This window comes from Bactrocera oleae, chromosome 3, assembly GCF_042242935.1.
Source record: "Bactrocera oleae isolate idBacOlea1 chromosome 3, idBacOlea1, whole genome shotgun sequence".
Lineage (NCBI taxonomy): Eukaryota > Metazoa > Arthropoda > Insecta > Diptera > Tephritidae > Bactrocera > Bactrocera oleae.
In genome coordinates, this window is record NC_091537.1 from 59,085,227 (window position 1) to 59,104,066 (window position 18,840).

Genomic DNA, 18,840 nt, shown 5'->3' on the forward strand with positions numbered 1-18,840 from the left:
AGAATATTAGTAGGAAACCCGTACATGTGTGACATTTTTGCCTGAGTATTAGTGGTAATCTTAGGAACGGTTACCATTGAATAATCTTACAAGTAGTCAAAGAAACAGCTGTTTTCCTATGAATGTGAAACAGCCGTGATCACCTGATCGAACATGCCTTTTTTTGACACAGAGTTTTAAATAAAAGGATATAGTTTAACAATTTGGTAATGAACATGTATTTGTAATGGAAATAATAATGAAAACTTTCAAGAATATTTTCGAAACAAAAGATAATTATATATTTATTGCTTTTCCTCACCACCTCTGAGGTTGCAATATAGGCGCGTTACCGATCTTTTTTGGGTGTTCGGTTCCCCAGGCGGCCTATATTCACTCATATAATATATACAGTTCTAAAACAATCTACTTTTCATAACAATTATAACTCGAAAAGATATATACATAAAATCAGGTACATGAATCAGGTTCATGAATATTAATTACATTAATAATATAACATTAACAATATAAGTTGAAATATTCAACTTGATTTAAACAAAAACGAAAATAAATATATAAAACTCAGGTACAATTCAATTATAAAATAATATATTTGATAAAATTGGAAACATTTAATAATATTTCAACACAATAAATATTAATTTAAATAATAATATGTAAATTTAATCTTTAGGAATTAAAACAATATAATATATAAAAATATTTGAATATGTAATAAAAACATTCTTAAAGTTATAAATTTTAAAACATAACACGGCAACACACTATAGCAGATTTCTGTCATTTGGACGTTTTAGTAGCAGAATAATGGTTGGCAACCCGTACCAAGTGTGATTTTAGTAGTAGAACTTTCGAGGCAACCCGTACCAAGTGGGATATTTTTGCGTGTGGATTGGCTACTTATAGATTTATACAATGCGGTTACTTGTATATTTATACAATGGCCTGGAGTAAAATAATTACGTGAAGTATTACATATGTGTGGGTGAAGTCTTGCCCGCAAACTTTCAAATCAACACGTTAATCATTATTTTATATTTGTACCATAGTGTATAAACCTACAATTAACAAAAGAATCAGATGTTTTAGAAAAATTTTACATAGCTGAGATCATCTGATCGAAATCTGCCTTTTTTGGACACAGAGAGTTAAATAAAAGAAATGTAGTATAATTTCTTTTGTGTGAAAAAGTTTTTGTAATGCAAAACTTTCAAGGATATTTTCGAAACAAAAGTTAATTGCATGTTTATTGTTTTTCCTCCCTACCTCAGAGGTTGCAATGTAGGTGCCAAGGTTACCAATTTTTTGAGGTGTTCTAAATTAATATACATGTAACAAATATAACTAGACATAAATAAATATATTAAATCATGTACACTTTAGGAATATTAATTACATTAACAATATAAGTAAAAACAATCAACTTGAAATTATTTAAACAAAAACTAAAATACAATAAATATAAAAAATCAGCTACAATTCAGGAACAACAATAATATTAATCAAAATAATCTACTAAGTAATAAAAGTTATTTACAAAATATTCTACTTCACCCACGGCAGGAATAGTGGTGGAGAAAAGGGTCCTATACCTGGTACACGAAAACACTTTAAAAACAAAAGCAAAAAGTTAGTAATAACCGTACAGACCTAATCGCAAAACTTCTCATCTCAAAATCATAGATCAAGGGAACTATGCAAATGCGGCTTTCGAGAGATAAACATTTTGACAAATATGAAGTAATTCAGACTGACAGACATACATATATATAAATTCCTACTCATTAAGGTAGACAAACCGACGTGATTACTATTTACACACTATAGAATGTTTGGGGGCAGCCCGTACCGTGTGTTCTTTTCCGTATGTGTAAGTAAAAAATTTATTATTGGTTACTTGTTAAGAACGATAATATACAAGATTACGACAAGAATTTACCGTTACTTTTTTCGCTTTAGGCTGTGACAATTGTTACAAAAACAAATTGCACTATGTCGCCAACTTGAGAGGTAATGCTTTTGAGTTGAGAAAAAGATGCATAGAACAAGATGTAAATTGTAAATAAACACGTAAACACTTTTGTTAATTCGTGAAATAAGCATAATTTATTAGTTTGAGGTGAAAGTTTTTTAGTGAAATGAATGAAAAAGCTTTCTGGATATAAAACTACATACCAGCGCAAGAATCAAGGTTGAAGATTCTGAGATCAGACTCGTTTTCTGACCTTAGGTTTGTAGGATTTCAAATAAAATTCTCAGCACTCAATAAAAGTAAAACCTTCAGAAATTCTAAGAACACTAACTGGGATTTATACAGGAAGATATTAACAGGGAATTTAACTAGACTCGAGACATGTGACTCACCCTCTGAACTAGAGAAGAAGACCGTCACACTTAAGAATATTCTCCTTTAAAGAATGCCCTCCAAGCAAAGCATGGTTCAAAGCCGACTTGATGGACCCGGGAGCTCGGATCATGTAAGCGTTGTGTTCAGGAGCTCTTCAAACTGACCAGGATAGCCGATGAGGAGCTTTGCTGGAGGAAATATACAGGTACCAAAGGAATATAAAAAAGAGATTCGCAAAGCCTAAAGGGAATCGTGGAAGACATTCTGCGGCAAGTTAGAAAAGACAACAGAACTACTTCTAGGCTTAATAAACTACTTTCCAAGCACCTGACTACCCCTAAGCTAATACGCAAAAAATGCGGAGAGTAGACTGGTTGCAGTAAGGAATCACTGGGGGACCCAGTCAACACGCATTTTTTAGGATGTATGGAGGCTAAATTTTTAGGATTGCACTAAATACTCTAACTAAACCTGCTCTAAATGACGGATTTGCACCACGATTTAAATTATTATTTATTTTCAGTCTTTCCTTGGCACGATCAAAATACCATCCAATTCCTTCGACAGACAATTAAAAAACTAATCTTATGTTTAACTTATCCTTATATAGAAAAATAGTATGTAAGCGAACCGACGAAAGTAATAAAGTTGTTATTGCATACGGCATAATGGTCTGACTAAACAACAGTAGAATGGTATGATAGCCAAAACTAAAACGCATCATCTGATAAAGGTTATTCGTGTTGTTCTTTTGTACTATGCAATGGTCTGACCTAAACAACGGTAGATTGGGACTGCTTGCCATACCGAACGTCACTGTCTTAAGTTGATAGGTATACAAGATCATTAGAGCACTCCCTCCGAAGAATATGTTGCCATTTTCGTTGCCAGGAATCAAACATTACTTGTTGAAACATCTTTTTGATATCAGCTGGGAGAGCAACTGAGTACCGCCGAAATCAATGAAGTATGTCAGCCAGGTTTTCCTGTAGCTGTGGTCCACTTAGTTGCATCTCGTCAAGAGATACACCGTTGGTTATTTTAAACGATGCGTTAAGCTCTACTCTGAATATAGTCGTAACAGCATGGTGAGGGATATAATATCAGCTTCCCACGCCAACTGGCGAACTATCTATCGCCTCCATATGTCTCAATTTGATGTATTCCCTTATGAATTCTACGCATTTCTCTCTCAGTGCGTAGTCGTTTGCCAATATCCGCTCTAGTTTCAAAAATGGCCGAAGTGGCGCCGGATGTGAATTTCCAAGTGCAGATGCATTAGATCGAAACGGGATCTGTACAATATACTGACCATTCGGGAGTCGCACAAAAATGCAGCTTCCTCATATACAAGTGCCTGCATATTCTGCACTACATATGTTACATACATACATGTAAGTAAAAGAAAAAGCGCTTGTGGAGTTCCTAATGGAAAATAGAAGTAATTTTTATTTAAAAAAAAGTCAACGGCTCAAATTTCGATGGTCGGTTTATTGAAGAAAGGCAAGTGGTGGTAGGATGGAAAGTAGTGCGCGCAAAAGTTCGCAACATGCGCACTAGTTATAATAAAGCAAAGGCGTGGGATGGGTCGACAGATGCAGGAAGTATGGAAGGCGACAAAAAGTAAATTATTTTAATGAAATCTCATTTTTTTAGTTGTGACCATAATTTTTTCTTTTAATACTTTACGCAAAATATGATTTTTCTATGAGGAGTTGGGTGATATTTTCGGCAGCAGATTGAATAGTTCTGCAGTAGTGGAAGACAGTTTGATGACCTTGATAAAAAGCAATTCGACAAGTCTATTGGATGTAGGATATGTGGTTGAAGCGGGCAGTTCCTGAAAAAAATGAAATTGCAAATGCAGAAGAGGTTGGCAATGGAGGAACTTAGACTTAAATATAAGTAATTTTAATATTTATTACATTTTTAGTTCAAATTTGTTATGAAGTAATTTTTTTTATGTTTTAAATGAAGTTTTTATGTTATTATAAATTTTGTTGTGATATTAATAGTTCTTAGTACCTTTTGAAATGTATATATGAAAATACAATACAATGAAAACCATGTTGCAATGAATGTACCTAACGCAAAATAAAAAAATTAGAATAAAAAATATAGTTAGATTTAATGAAGTATTTTTGTATATAACGAATCAAGTAATATCTCCTAATATTTCCTGATATTGAAGGAAATTGAGGCATCGAAACTTCATTGCTGTTTCCATTATCTGTTTCGAAATTTATTAACATGTTGTGAAGAACACAACACACCATATCCAGTCATTGCATTCATTCTTATTTGACGTTGAAAGCATTCTAAATTTAAGCTCCTTCAAGCTACCGAACTTATCTTTCAAAAGACCAAAACAATTCTCAATTCGTAAGCGGTATTTGGAAAAATACGCATTAAATGAATCCCTTTCTCTTGTATGTTCAACGCTGATTTGCCGGACGGGCGTTATTAAATATGGTTTCAGTGAATAGGCAGAATCTCCCGCGACTCACTTTGATGTCGATAAGAATTGTTCCGGATGTTTTGCGAGTGAACAATTTGAAAATATTTCCGCGTCATGTACACCACCTGGGTACCAATCGTTACTTGATTAATGCGCAATTTATAGTCGCAAATCGATTGTATTTTTACAGAATATTGCGTTTACGCGAGTAAATTTCATGCTGCATAACTGAAGCTTCGGCAAATTTTATTTCGGAACCATCGATGTAGCCTACACACCCTGGCATTTCTTTGGCAGTTGCGGACGCAATCTTCAGCCTTTCTCTTTCATTGGGCCAGTATAAAAACTCATTTTTTAATCGCAATATGGCTTTAAAAATTCGTTGTATTACATTTTTAATAGTGCCTCTATCACTCACATAGAATAAGGAGGCCACTTTGCGCACAGATTGTCCATCGCCGGAAGATCCCAACCGATACAGCACTATTTTGAGTTGCAATTTGATTGGATGTTGTGTAGCATTTGAACTTGTTTTAAAAACAGCGTAATTTTTAATTAATTCTAAGATACGTTTGCATTCCTCCGAGCGAACACGAAGTATCTGATTGAATCTGAAGACATAAGACAAAGCTTGTAAATTGCCCATATGTATATATTTACTATAATTAAAAAGGTCAATTTATGTGTGTCTGGTTCTTTCAACTGCTGCTAACCAACTGAACTCTTTTGTTACCGCCGTTGGTTTGTTTTTGAAGTTTCTCATTAAACAGATCGTAACGTTGCTATCGGCTACACATTCAATATTTCAAGCGCTCTAAACGATTTAGGAACACTATCCACAAAATTTAGTAGCGTAGCTTGAGGTCGGATGGGTCGGTAAGTCTAGTTGATGCTCAACATGCTGCTCCGAAAGACTACGGTTTTTGTCTTAACGTTGTTTCAATTCAGCCCAGACTTCTTCATACCCACCTGTGTATAAGCAACCTTTTAATGGAACATTTTCCGCTCTCACATATTGTCGTAATTTTCCCAGTTTATAGGTGGGCTGTAAGACACTTCTGTTGTGAACAAGCGTATCAAACATATCCTTGAACGCTAACCAATTTGACAGCTGTCCGTCCAGGCTTGGAATTGAAACGGGATACAACCGCATGTCTGGTGCCTGACTGTACTCCTGTTTGGGGATCTCGCTAGATGCTGACATTTTACGTTTCAATTTGATGCAAATGTTGTTGAAAATCTCCTCCGTTAAAGCAAACAAATCGCCATCTACTTTAACAATGTGAACGTTATACCTCACAGGAGACACCAAAAATGTTTAGGATTGTACTTAACACTCAAACTAAACCAGCTATAAATGACGGATTTGCACTAAAATAAAACCACGATTTCAATTAATATTTATTTTCACTATTTCCTGTGTACGCTCCAAGTACCATCCAATTCCTTTGACAGACGACTATAAAACTAATCGTATGCTTAAATTATGCTTATATAGAAAATTGCATGTAACCGAACCGACGAAAGTAACAAAGTAGAATGGTATGATATGCCAAAGCTAAAACGCATTACCTGATAATGGTAATTCTTGTTGCTCTTGTGTACTGCACAATGGTCTGACCCAAACAACGGTAGACATGAAGAAGCTAAAGAACGTCACCTGATAATGATGATGCCAGATTCGACAGCGTGTACCTGAAGAATGGTGATGCGAAATTGTACAGCATAGATCCATCAAATTAATGGAACTTATTATTAATCGTTAACACTACTAATTTCCAACTTGTAAGAAATAGCGTAGAGTGTGTCCCCTCCGGCCAAATACTTTGAATACTCAACTTCAAACTATTCAAATCCGCTGGTATGGACAGTATTTTCCCAGCCATGATTAAGAATATATGAACAGTGCTGGTACCATACGTGATGATAAGGATGTATATAAGGATGTTTAAGGCGGGCAAAGGAGTCCCCCTTTATTTGAAATAATATAGACCAATAAGCACTTCACTCGTATAGAGCTTTAGACCAACAGGAATATTCCCTGGGCATCTTTCTTGACATAAGCGGATCTTTTAATAATGTCTCAAATGGTGCTATCGTTAATAATCTGGAAACAGCCGAGATAGAGGCCGCCATCTCAACATGGATAAGAGCTTTACTAAGCTGCAGGAGTATTAACGCAGAATGTAACGAAGTCAGATTGCTCAGAGTAGCGCCAACAATAACTCCCCAGGGGGATGTACTGTCGCCTCTCCTGTGGTCACTTGTAGCAAATAAGCTTCTTGAAAAATTTAAAGGAATAGCACCCAAACTGATAGCCTATGCAGACGACATAGCCATACTAGTGAGGAACAGGTTCCTAGACACAATTAGTAGTGTTATGAATACCGCTCTAAAATTCATACACCAATGGGTAAATAGACCACATACCCTCAGCGGTATAGACCTCATGCGGAGCTAGACCTCAGGCGACCCATCAAGCTGCCGGAATACTGAAGTATCTTCCAGATGATAACACTTATAGAAAGTGCAGGGAAGTAGGCATGGAGGAGACGCTGGAATACCTCCTCCTCATGTGTCCGGCCTTATCTAGAACTTGGCTTAGATATCTAGGAGCTTCGCCATTAAGGGACTGGATGAAGTATCAGAATTAGATACCAAGTTTCTATTAAACCTCGCAACAAGCGTTGTCGTCCTGCACGAAATATACTTCAGCTCGTATTAATACACCTCGATCTGGCATTACAAAGGACCTGTGAGTCTATGTATGGCGTGGCAGCCAGCCAGTTAAACCTAACCTAAACTCTTCTATGGTAAATCATTATCAATTTCAATATACCGTCCCGTCAAGGATGTAATTTCTCATTGTAGCAGAATTTTTCCTAATCTTCCTGATCTGTGCTGGTATTGACTCCAAGCCGGGGCCATAGGAATTTTTCAGCTGCGTTTTGCGCCGATAGGCTGCATCCAAACTCAATGCATGGATGGAGCCATCTTAAGACCTGTTCATGTCTTAAAACACATCGGAATTGGAACACAAATTTTATGAGAGTGGAATTAACACCAAGTTTGCGCACTGAGCCACCACTTGCAACGAGTGGCCAAGAAAGGACTTTACTGGTCCCCAGGAGCTCAACCCAGTCTTTGTCTGACGACGCATCTAGGTTTTTAGGAAGCCCATTGTGATACCATCGGGACTAATATCCCCTCACTCTATTGTCTTCCTTCTATGCCACCCGGTGCTTCTGATGATTATCAGCACAAAAAGTTTTATTTGTGCAACCTCTAAAATGTCGTCAAGGAACTCTCGACTGATAGTTGCGATTCTTTTCCTGTAAAGAGCCTTGCATACGCATAGAAGATGTTTTACCGGGAATTGGATTCCGTGGATTCCATTATAAAAATCATTCATCAAGGAAGTGCCAATCGTTATTCATAACCAGTGTAAAGGTGTTTCTTTTTATAATGAGTGAGCACAATGGGCTTTATTTTGCAAACAATGTCGCAATGATAAACTTAAATGAAAAAGAAAAAACGACAACGTGTATTGAACAAACAATGTTGAAAAATAACCAAAAAGAAATATTACGCTATACTAGATGACGATCTAGGAGAGTGCAATGAAACACTGCAAAAATTCGAACAACATTTTCGTTCCAATAATTTAAACAACGAATATGAACAAAGTGAAACTTGCAATATAACACAAAATAACCCATCAACAAGTGCAGCGGCAGCAATAACTCCAGCTGTCGTCTCTCACAAAAACAACACTGGTGAAGTTAATTCGAACCCAAACATCAAACAAAAAATGAACAGCAAAAACATTCCTCCAATAAACACATTCGCCATGAAATCAAAACGAATAATAGAACTAATAAAAGACGGTCTAAACATAACGCAATTAAAAATCAAAGAATATAACCAAAACAAATTAGCAATTTTTTTAACCAACATTTAAGACTATAAAAAAGTTCGAGGGTACTTAGAAAAATCAAAAGTAAAATTCTATTCTTACACGCCTAATACTATGTTCGCGCCGACACAAAATTCGTGTTTTCATAGACAAAAGAGGTTTTCACGCGAAAACTTGTGTTTTCATCCATACAAAATCTGTCAAACGAAAACACAGTTTTCGCTGAAAACCCCTTGAAAACTTACATTCCACTCATTATAATCGGTGCCTGCTTTAGTTTATTCGATATTATTAGAAGACATATTTTGCCAGCCCTAAATGTCAGTTGACAATTTGTTTACATTCCATAATTGGCCTAAACGTACCCTACAAGAAACTGCTGATGGGTTCACCAATACACTCACGTTGGATATGTCAGTACTGTTAATTTACATTTGCATTTTTAAATTCAGAACTATCCACTGATTGGAGAAAGACGTACGCAGAGCTATTAAGAGGAGGAGATGGCATCAAGTGAATATTAATTTTTATATTTTCATATTTTATTATATTTTTTGTTGCATTCCTTTTTATATTTAAGCATATTATTATAACTAACTTTGATTAAAAGTTTGAAATTTATTAAAGAAATAGAAATTATATTATCTACTGCGCAAAAGAATTTTTCACTTCTGATAGCGTTTCAGTCATAACTGACAATTTTCAGCTATGACGGATTTATGGTCAGCAATGACTCAGAAAAAACAAAACAAACAAACAAAAAGAAAACAAGGAGCTTAAGAAAATGATAGAAACTTTGTTCTGCGCGCTGACAAAATTTTTTCAGCTATGACTGCCATATTACCCATCAGATGACCGTCACTGTTCTTGTAGGGTACATAACAAATGTAAACAAATAGATGTGTGAACTGTCAATGAAAACTCATCGAAAGCACACAATGTCGGTCAGAACGACTTTGGTTCCACAATCCACAAATTGTGTTTTCAAGAGGATTTCAATTCGGTGCGAACAAAGTATTAAGTAGTTAGTCATTAGTAAAAACAAAAACATATCTATTGAAAGGGCTTAACGGCAATACCGACCCCCAAACAATTTTTAATGAACTTTGCACACATAAAAACGATAACCTAAAAATTCTTAGAGTTAACCAATTTACCAAAAAAACAAAATGTCCACGCAACGCAATATAAAACTACATATATTTATGGTTCAAACAAGTGCCGAAAGCATCGTTAACGAATTGAAAGCAATCAAGACTGTTTTATACTACTACTTTAAATGGGAACCCCTACGAAAAGTTGAGATTCCACAATGTAGAAACTGTCAAAGTTTCTTTCACAGCGCAACTAATTGTACTCTTCCAGCAAGATGTGTCAAATTTAGCGAAACACACAAAAGCAAAGATTGTTTCTCATTAAACGAAATGAAAAGGTGTATTGTATTTTATGCAAAAAATTTGGGCACCCAGCATCCTATAATAACTGTGAGCAGTATAAAGAGCTTTAACAAAAAATAAGATTAAAAAGCAAAACCTAATAGCTACGAAAAAAACACTAACCAAAATTTTACTAACTCTAATTTAAGTTATGCAAATGTCACATGTAAACAAACAACTGGTGTATTTTGAGATACCAATAATCAAAGTTCTCAAAATCCATTATTCGAAGAACTATAAAATACAATGTTATCTTTAAGGAAACTATTAACAGTGCTGCAGAAGCAGTTGGAAATACAAACGTCAAGAGTTGATGTACTTTAGAATATAATAGATACAGCATGAACTCAGACCATACTATTACTATTACCCAATCCCAGTTAAACATAATTTCTTTTAATGTCTACTCGCTTATTAATATAAGCAGGAGAATAGAACAAAGTAAATTCTTATCCAATAATAATCCCGATATTGTTCTGTTGATCGAAACTGAACTTAAGAAAAGAATAGATTGTTAGGGTTGGGAGGGGGCGGAACCGCAATTCTAATTAGCGAAAATATAAAATACAAGAAAGTCTTCCACAACACATCGATGTCTTATTTATATTTAGAATCTTGTGTAATAAAAATACAAACATCATATATATAATTTCAGTCTATTACCCGCCAGGTAATAATAACGACACATTTAAATCTGAACTCAACACAATATTTGAATTCTTAAACTTACAAAACCCCAACCACTATTACATATGAGCTGGTCATCTCAACAGTAAACACACAGACTGGGGTAACCCACAAAACAACTCTAAGGTAAAGCCCTAAAAAACTGGCTCACCTTCAACAATTAAAGTTCAGATGTTTTTCCATTCTACGAAAGAGCTAATTCCTTTATAGATATTTGCATAGCTGATCACAGAATAGATATTCACAGAGCCAATAACACAGTTAACTGCTTGAGATGCATTGATTACAATAGCGATCACTGCGCTTTTCAAATCGTTGCGGCTAATAGAGACAACACAAATTATTTTACTTTGTAAGGTAACCCAATAAAAGGCACATTTGACAACAAAAAAACTAACTGGAAAAAATTTAAAAAAGATCTTAACATGCAACTGCAAAGTAAATCCCTTGTAGGTTAGGTTAGGTTATAAGGTCGATCCTAATAAGGATCAAACTTGGACTGTGGTACCCAAAACTCCTATGAGCTGGATCAATAGACCCTTAGTGCCGGGTTGTTTCCACCTCACCCTCCTCCATACAGCTTTGACAACTAACATCGGGTAGTATTCTAAGCCGCACCGCATGAGTTCTCATTGAACAGTGTCCAGTGAGAACTCCAACCATCGCGGCAAGATGAACGTTGTTCAAAGCGAGAAGATTCCCCGACCTCCTGCGATCCACTCTCGGCCATAAGGATCTTGCGGTCGCGCAGGAGTTGGTCGTCGACCAGCGTCTGCTGAGTGCATGCGAGGTCCATTGGTACAGAGCCAGAACGCAAGACGTTAGTGGAGATCCAACTCGATCCCATTCCGACATGAGCGGGGCAAGGGTGCCCCCTGGCTAGCTCATAGGCTTTGCAATTACCAGCGATACCGCTGTATCTCGTCGGGATATGAGCAAAGAAAAGACCGCCTCGAGAGCCGCAGTGGCGCAGTGATCCAAATTTTCAGGAATGCAGCTGGGGGAAGAGAGAATTGCGGCGTGTCCTTGTTCGAACCTCTTCATAAGCCCAGCTTCTCGCAGCCTCAGGTGTTATGTTTAAAATAGTATTAAGAGCTATCGTTGGTGTTGTTCGCAGTGCACCGAAGATCCGATGAGCGCCACTCTTTGGGCCCGCTCAAGCTTTTTAGTCGGAGTAGTATTTTCGAGCGCCCTCCATCTTACGAACACACTTGGTTTGACTACGGTTTCGTATAGCCAAAAAACTACCTTTGGTGAGAGGCCGCACCTTTTTCCTATAGCTCCCCTGCAGCAATATAAGGCGACCGATGCCTCCTCAACTCTCTCCTCAATGTTTGGCCTCCAAGAAAGCTTTCTATCAAGGATAAGACCAAAGTATTGCACCTTTTCAACAGGTTGAAGACGTGAACCCCCGGAAGAGTGGAGAGGCACATTTGGGATCTTACACCTTTCGGTTTTACTTGGGTTGACGGCTAGGCCGCTTCTATTCGCCCAGTTGGATACCACGTTTAGGTACCCTTCGGTGAGCTCATAGCCTGTATTTAGGAATTTTCCTTTAACCATAAGAACCTCATCATCAGCATAGACTGTCACCCGACAGGATTGCTCCTCGAGTCCTATAAGTAAGTCGTTTACCAACACCATCCAGGGCATTGGGGAGAGTATCCCTCCCTGCGGAGTTCCGCTATTAACCTTTATGGTTGACTTGGCGCTACCCCACTCCCCTACGACAGTTCTGTCGCAAAGAAGACTAAAAATAAGGTGCTTGAGGTTCGATTCCACCTCAAACTTGTCGAGGGCTTTAACCACTGCCTCTGGCCGTACGTTATTGAAAGCCCACTCGATGTCGAGAAAGTTACCCACAGCAAATTCCTTGTGCAAAAGTGTTGTCTCCAGCCATGACACTACATCATGTAAAGCAGTGTCCGACCTGCCCTTAATATAGGCATGCTGCGCCTGTAACAGTTTACCCTTCGGTATTCTGCTCCTAATGTACAGATGTATAAATCCAGCGTTTTCAACAGAAACGAGGATAGGCTGATAGGTCTGAAATCCTGTGCACTGACATGAGAGCTTTTACCGGCCTTCGGAATAAACGTAACCTTAACCCGTCTCCAAACCTTCGGGACATGGCCCAATCTAACACAGTTTGCGTAGATGGGGGCCAGCCAGCTGCATGACACCTTGACCGTACGCTGTAGATTCGCCGGTATGATGGCATCGGAAGCCGGGGACTTGAAGGGCTTGAATGATTTCAGAGTCCAGGAAAGGTGACGCTCATCGAGAAGGTCCAAGAAGGCTATACAGCCTTCCTGAAGCTCCTCCAGTGGCATTTCTTTAGTAGAGCGATTCAGCGGAAAATGAGCATCTAGGAGTAGCTTCAGCGACTCCTCGGTTCCGTTGTCCACCCACTATCTGCATTTCTAGGATACCCCACTAGAGTAGGATTTTTTACAAAAAGAAGGACTCGTGACAACCCTCTACACTGCCCCAGAAGGCCCTCCACGAAGCTCTCTTGGCTTTCTTCAACTTGGACTTGTAAATGGCCAATCTGGCCTTGTACAACGCCCAGTCGTCACTAGACCCACTTTTGCGGACGTTATTGAAGAGTCTTCTATTCGAAAATCTGATCTCCGTTAGCTCCGAAGTCCACCAAGGGGGTTTCCCTTTACTTTTCTGAGTTCTCAGAGGACAGGAGCTTTCAAGAGTAGTTCTAGTAACAGAGCTGAAAACCTCGACGATCTCACCAATCGCGTCCGCAGATAGGATCAAATCCCTATCAGGCGCGGTTGGAAGAGCTGATCGAAGCTTCCTACAATACAGGAGCCAGTTGGTATTCCTGAAATTTCTATAGTTGAACCCAATATATTTATGATCGGAAAAGGAATGGTCGTCTAGAACTCTCCATTCCGAGATCAAGGGAGCAATTTCTCTAGAGGCTAGCGTGACGTCAAGGACCTCCGCCCTGCTAGCTGTTACAAAAGTAGGGCCTATTATAAATAAAAAGGTCTACACCACAAATAAAATCAAAAAGTGACTTACCTTTTGCGTTTGGGTTCGAGCTCCCCCAGACGATGTGCCTTGAATTGGCATCCGAGTCTATTAGAACCGTAGCTCCTAAAAATGTTTTTTCTGTACCGCCTGGGGCATCAAGGAAAAACAATTTTCCTTCATTGCATCGTGGATCATCTTTTGCTATATTTTGGAAAAGTCTCGTTTGATCCTATGATGTTTCTTTTGTTTATTCGACACTGTTAGTTACAGGTTAACTCAGATTAGTAGTATTAGCTGACATCGGTCCGTAAATCATTGGTCTTGTGACTTTTCGTGTAACTATCGAGGACCACCTGTGAATGATGAAGGTGGTAAAACCAACTGCCCAATGCCGAAAAGCATCCTGAAGAGGAACGTATTTTTGGGCTCTCAATTTATAATAGTTTGATTATTACGAATGTAGGCCAATCTCTCAGATTCAATTTTCGCATATTGATCTACCAAATATTGGGTTGTTAACATTCCATATCTAAGTAAAGTGTTGAAATTGTTTCGTCTTGTCATTATACGGTAGCAGTAGTAGTTCATACATGACCCTATGTATTATACGCTGAGATGTACCACCGATTTGGTCAACATGAGGAATAGTTAATGATATTGTAAGCTGTTATAGGATCTGTGTAACTCTGAAATTTTTTGCAAATTATCATCACGACAATACAATATATTACCTCTTTTGTTAAATTGCTGTCCAGCTATCACCACTGCTACTAAAGTCAGGAGTATCTTCTGGAACACTCTCAATCGCAGTGTATCTGGATCTGCAATAAAATATATTTGCTGAAATTTGTAATCATCGGGTCGAAGTAATAGCAAGCTCCCAACTAAGTGGTACACTTGCCCTTGAATTTAAAATGTAGGCATAAGCCCACGCTCAACAACTTGCTTACTCTTAAAAGAGGTCATTTGAAATGCGTTATTATAACGGCTATGTTGGACATGAATTGTTTGGATTTCTGATGATCACCCGTAAGAAGAGAGTGAAGTGGTTTAGGTGGAGGGAGAATTTCTTCTAATTTGATTTTTCTTTGTAAGCAACACATGTCTTTTGATTCGTCTTGAATTTCAATGCCAAGCAATGTTCACACACTACTGATATAGTATCTATTGATACTATACGATCGTCCTTGTAAGAAATCGAAAGATCGTAATTCATGGCAGAGTTTTCTTTATTTACCCATGAATTGGTAACTCGTGCTGATGATTCTCTGGCTCTCTGAATTCGATGTCTATCCTATCTCGGATGCGGTGAATCTCACGCTCTACTGAAAGTTCTCTATTTCTCTCTCTTAACTCTATATCTATCCCGAAGCTGACTGAGTCGAGCCTCACGATTGACGATTCTCTGTCCCTCCGTGCGACTTCTACCTTTTCGGAAAAATACATTTGCCGATGAAAGGAAATCGTTATGCAGACGTGGAGGCCATTCAAAAGGCTTGCACCGGCATACTTGCGGCCATACCGGGCAACGAGCTAAAACACTCGTTTGACATGCTTTTGAACCATGCAAAAAACCGTATTAAAGCAGAAGGAGACTATTTTGAATAAAATTAATTTATTTTGCCGATAAAACCATTTGTTCTGCCTTTTTTTTTAAGTCCTGTTTACTTAGGAACGCACCTTGTATATACCATCGCGGAGTTTTCTTTAGACATTTTCAATCTGTACAATACTTAGTACATTATTTGCAATGTAAGCGATTATTATATACGACATCACATTAAAAACCTTTAACATAACAGTATTTTTCCACTATTTAATGAACATATAGCATACATAGGGATATACGGACAGAGAAAGCGACTTTTTTTATACTATGTATTGATGAATCACTAGTGAGACTAATGACTTTGATGTAAAAAACGAGAGAAGAACACTGTGATCATGCACATCGCTGCATAGATCACAGAATAGTAATTTCACCAAACTTTATCTAACTCTAAACTATACCACACTGCAAAAGTTTCCAGAATTTATTGTCATATCATAAATCTAATTAGTAAGCATGTACGTCGCTGCTTCTATGATGACAATAACACTTTAATAAGAGCTCCTTTTTACGAAAATGATGACTACTTTGCATTAGCTATTACAAATGGATTTGCACCACCAGAATCTTTTCTCTAATTGGACAAAAATGGCTTCATCCAAAACGAAGACAACATCCCAATAATCTATCACATATTTAGAAGAGCTAACAACAAAGTAATCACTTCGAAAATATAATACTACGACACATCTCGTTTAGAGACAAAACTGAAACTACTTTGACGATACAGAACTGCTGGTTTCTATTAAATGATAATGAAAAATAATTCACTCCATGACACATCTGGTCTGATTTTTTGCTCTTCTTTTAACCATTTTATATTAGAAAATCATCTATGCATCGTTTTTTTTTTTTACTTTTTCCATGCAAACAAATACAAGTATATACTATATATCTTACGATATAAATAAAATCATTAGTTAATAAAATGTTACTTATTATTGATAGCGGAGTACTCAAGAGCTCGTCTAGAGACACTGTACGTATATATTATCGTTGTTCTATTGTAGTAATTAATTTTATTAATTTTAATCCTATAAAAACAAGAAGATGATTTACCGTCTCCTCCTCTTCTACCTTCTGTCAACTTCTATAACAGTCATTGTATCAGTACAAATATCAATACATGGCACTGCCCACCATTAGGTGAAACCAATATCACTGGATCTGCTTGACCGACTTCAACCAAATTTGATAAGAAATATGATATTATCTTGATATGCCTATTTACAGTGCAAAAGTTAACGAAATCGGATTAAAACCACACCTAATTCTCATATATCACAAATTTATATTCCATCTGATCTTTGACTTGCCGGTATACATATCAAGCACTAATTAGAATTAAAAAAGAGTGCTTTCAAAATATGCCATCTGAAATCTAAAAATTGTCAAAATCGGGCCATAACTGTTCAAGCCCTTATATACCAAAGATGTGGACCCCAGTGTTCATGGTTGACTTTTTATCGCAATTATCGCTCAATGTATGAGATATAAAATTGGAATTCGGAGAGAAACCTTTTCTGATAATGTTATATCTGTATGTCAAAAATCGGCTAAATCGGTTCAAAAATTCTCTTAGCCCCCATATACCTAATATAAAGATTTTTGAACTTCCAGCTGACTTAATAAGCATATATCGACCAATATGTGAGTTATCTTAATAAAATTGTGGTTGCGTGTTTTTCTAATAACAGTGCCTTAAATGAATAAAATCTAGTGAAAACTTGCTCAAGCCAAATATAATAAAGTCCCATCCTCTAGTTGACGTTTTCCACATCATCTCAATATATAAAATTTAGCCTTCCGATTTAGTTTACATCACATTTGAAGCTGTTGTCAACATAATTTAAATTGACGCAAAGTAAAATATAACAATAAAACTAAATTACCTATAATATAACTTAATAAAATATCAGTTTTGATTGTGAACCATTCAGGATTTCGTCGAATAATGAAGGTTGAATTCTTTCGCAATATTTTTCAATATATAGTTTTGCCAACACCTAAAGGTATTTAGCCGGCTCTGATCCTTGCAAGTTGCAAGAGTATAAAGTGTTCGGTTATACCCGAACTTATCTTAATTACTTGTTATTCTTTGATTTTATAAACTTGAGATTTAAAATCAATTATAATAGTTTATAAAAATAAAACTTAGGAAGTAGTAAACCGTTTTTAGACACGGAAGAGAGAATTTCGCATCAAAGCGTGACGTTGCAGATAAAATCGCAATTGCAGACGCCATTGTCGATGTTAATTTTCAACAAATAAGCGTAATAGGTAATCAACAATCAGCAATAAGCGCCCCTAAGCAGGCCAGTGATGAGCCAATTACATTACAGGAAATCCGGAACGAAATCGCTCAGCTAAAGAAGTAGATGGAAGTTATAAAATTGCGAGGAGCCGTAGCCAAAACCGACAGAGACACCAAAGATATATGCATTAGGAGTCCACGCACATCTACACGTATCACCATAAGTTCGGCGCCAACGCTTGAACATGTAGAAAACCCCGTCTCATACAACAATCGGGAGAAAAGCAAATGACTATCTAAGACTGCAACGCACATCTGTAACTTACGTCCTGCAGTCACACATCGCCTAAAACTTTTTGACGGGCTCTGAAAACATAATTTTTTGATAGACACCGGTACAGATGCCTCTATAATTCCTAAAATCGTCCAAAACAACATGAACTCATCCACGGTAAAGTTATACGCAGCGAACGGCACACCGATTACCGTACACGGCAAAGTCCTCCTTAAAATCGATTTAGGCCTTAGGTGCGAAATCCTTTGGAATTTTTTCACGCTGAAGTTACGTGTGCAAATATAGCCGACTTTATAAGCAACTATGGGCTTTTGGTCGATTTAAAAATTAAACGATTACTCGACAACTTAACATCAGTAGCGTCGATAGGAAAATTTTCAAGTAGCGAATCCTTATCAGTAAAAACATCCTGCGAATATACGAGCTTACTTAAAGAGTTTGGTAGCATAACACGGTTAGCGCAACTCGAAAGCCCAGCTATGTCCAAAGTAGAAACTCGCGGTCCGCCCTTATCAGCACGACGTCTTTCTCCAGATAAACTGGCAGCGGCTAAGGCAGAATTCGACAGTCTAAGAAAACTGGGCATTTGCCGTCCATCGAGCAGCAGTTGGGCTAGCCCTCTTGACATGGTAATGAAAGCAGGCGGTACATGGCGGCCATGTGGAAATTTCAGAGCACTTATCACAGTTACAGTCCCTGAGAGGTATGCAATACCACATCTTCAGGATTTAACTAGCAATTTAAGAGGTAAGACGATCTTTTCCAAGATCGATCTACAAAAATCCTTCCATCAAGCTCCTGTAAATCCAGAAGACGTTCCGAAAACGGCAATCATCACATC

General features: G+C 37.3%; 2 long non-coding RNA genes across 3 annotated transcripts in view; one reads left to right on the forward strand and one right to left on the reverse strand.

The window, feature by feature from the left end:
* Positions 1-637: 637 nt before the first annotated feature.
* Positions 638-4,100, forward strand: LOC118683051 (uncharacterized). The gene is made up of 2 exons (XR_011395377.1): positions 638-3,744; positions 3,814-4,100. It is a non-coding gene; the product is annotated as an uncharacterized lncRNA (long non-coding RNA).
* LOC106623841 (uncharacterized) overlaps positions 3,822-18,840 on the reverse strand; it is a 30,748-nt gene continuing 15,729 nt past the window's right edge. Inside the window, exons 2-4 of one of the 2 annotated variants that reach the window (XR_011395378.1) lie at positions 14,573-14,662; positions 13,890-14,451; positions 3,822-4,190 (exon numbers count right to left, since the gene is read on the reverse strand). This is a non-coding gene — a long non-coding RNA (uncharacterized lncRNA). Of the gene's footprint in view, positions 4,191-4,375; positions 4,435-5,226; positions 6,506-13,889; positions 14,452-14,572; positions 14,663-18,840 lie in introns of those variants that run through there. The other variant, XR_011395379.1, reaches the window with a different exon arrangement.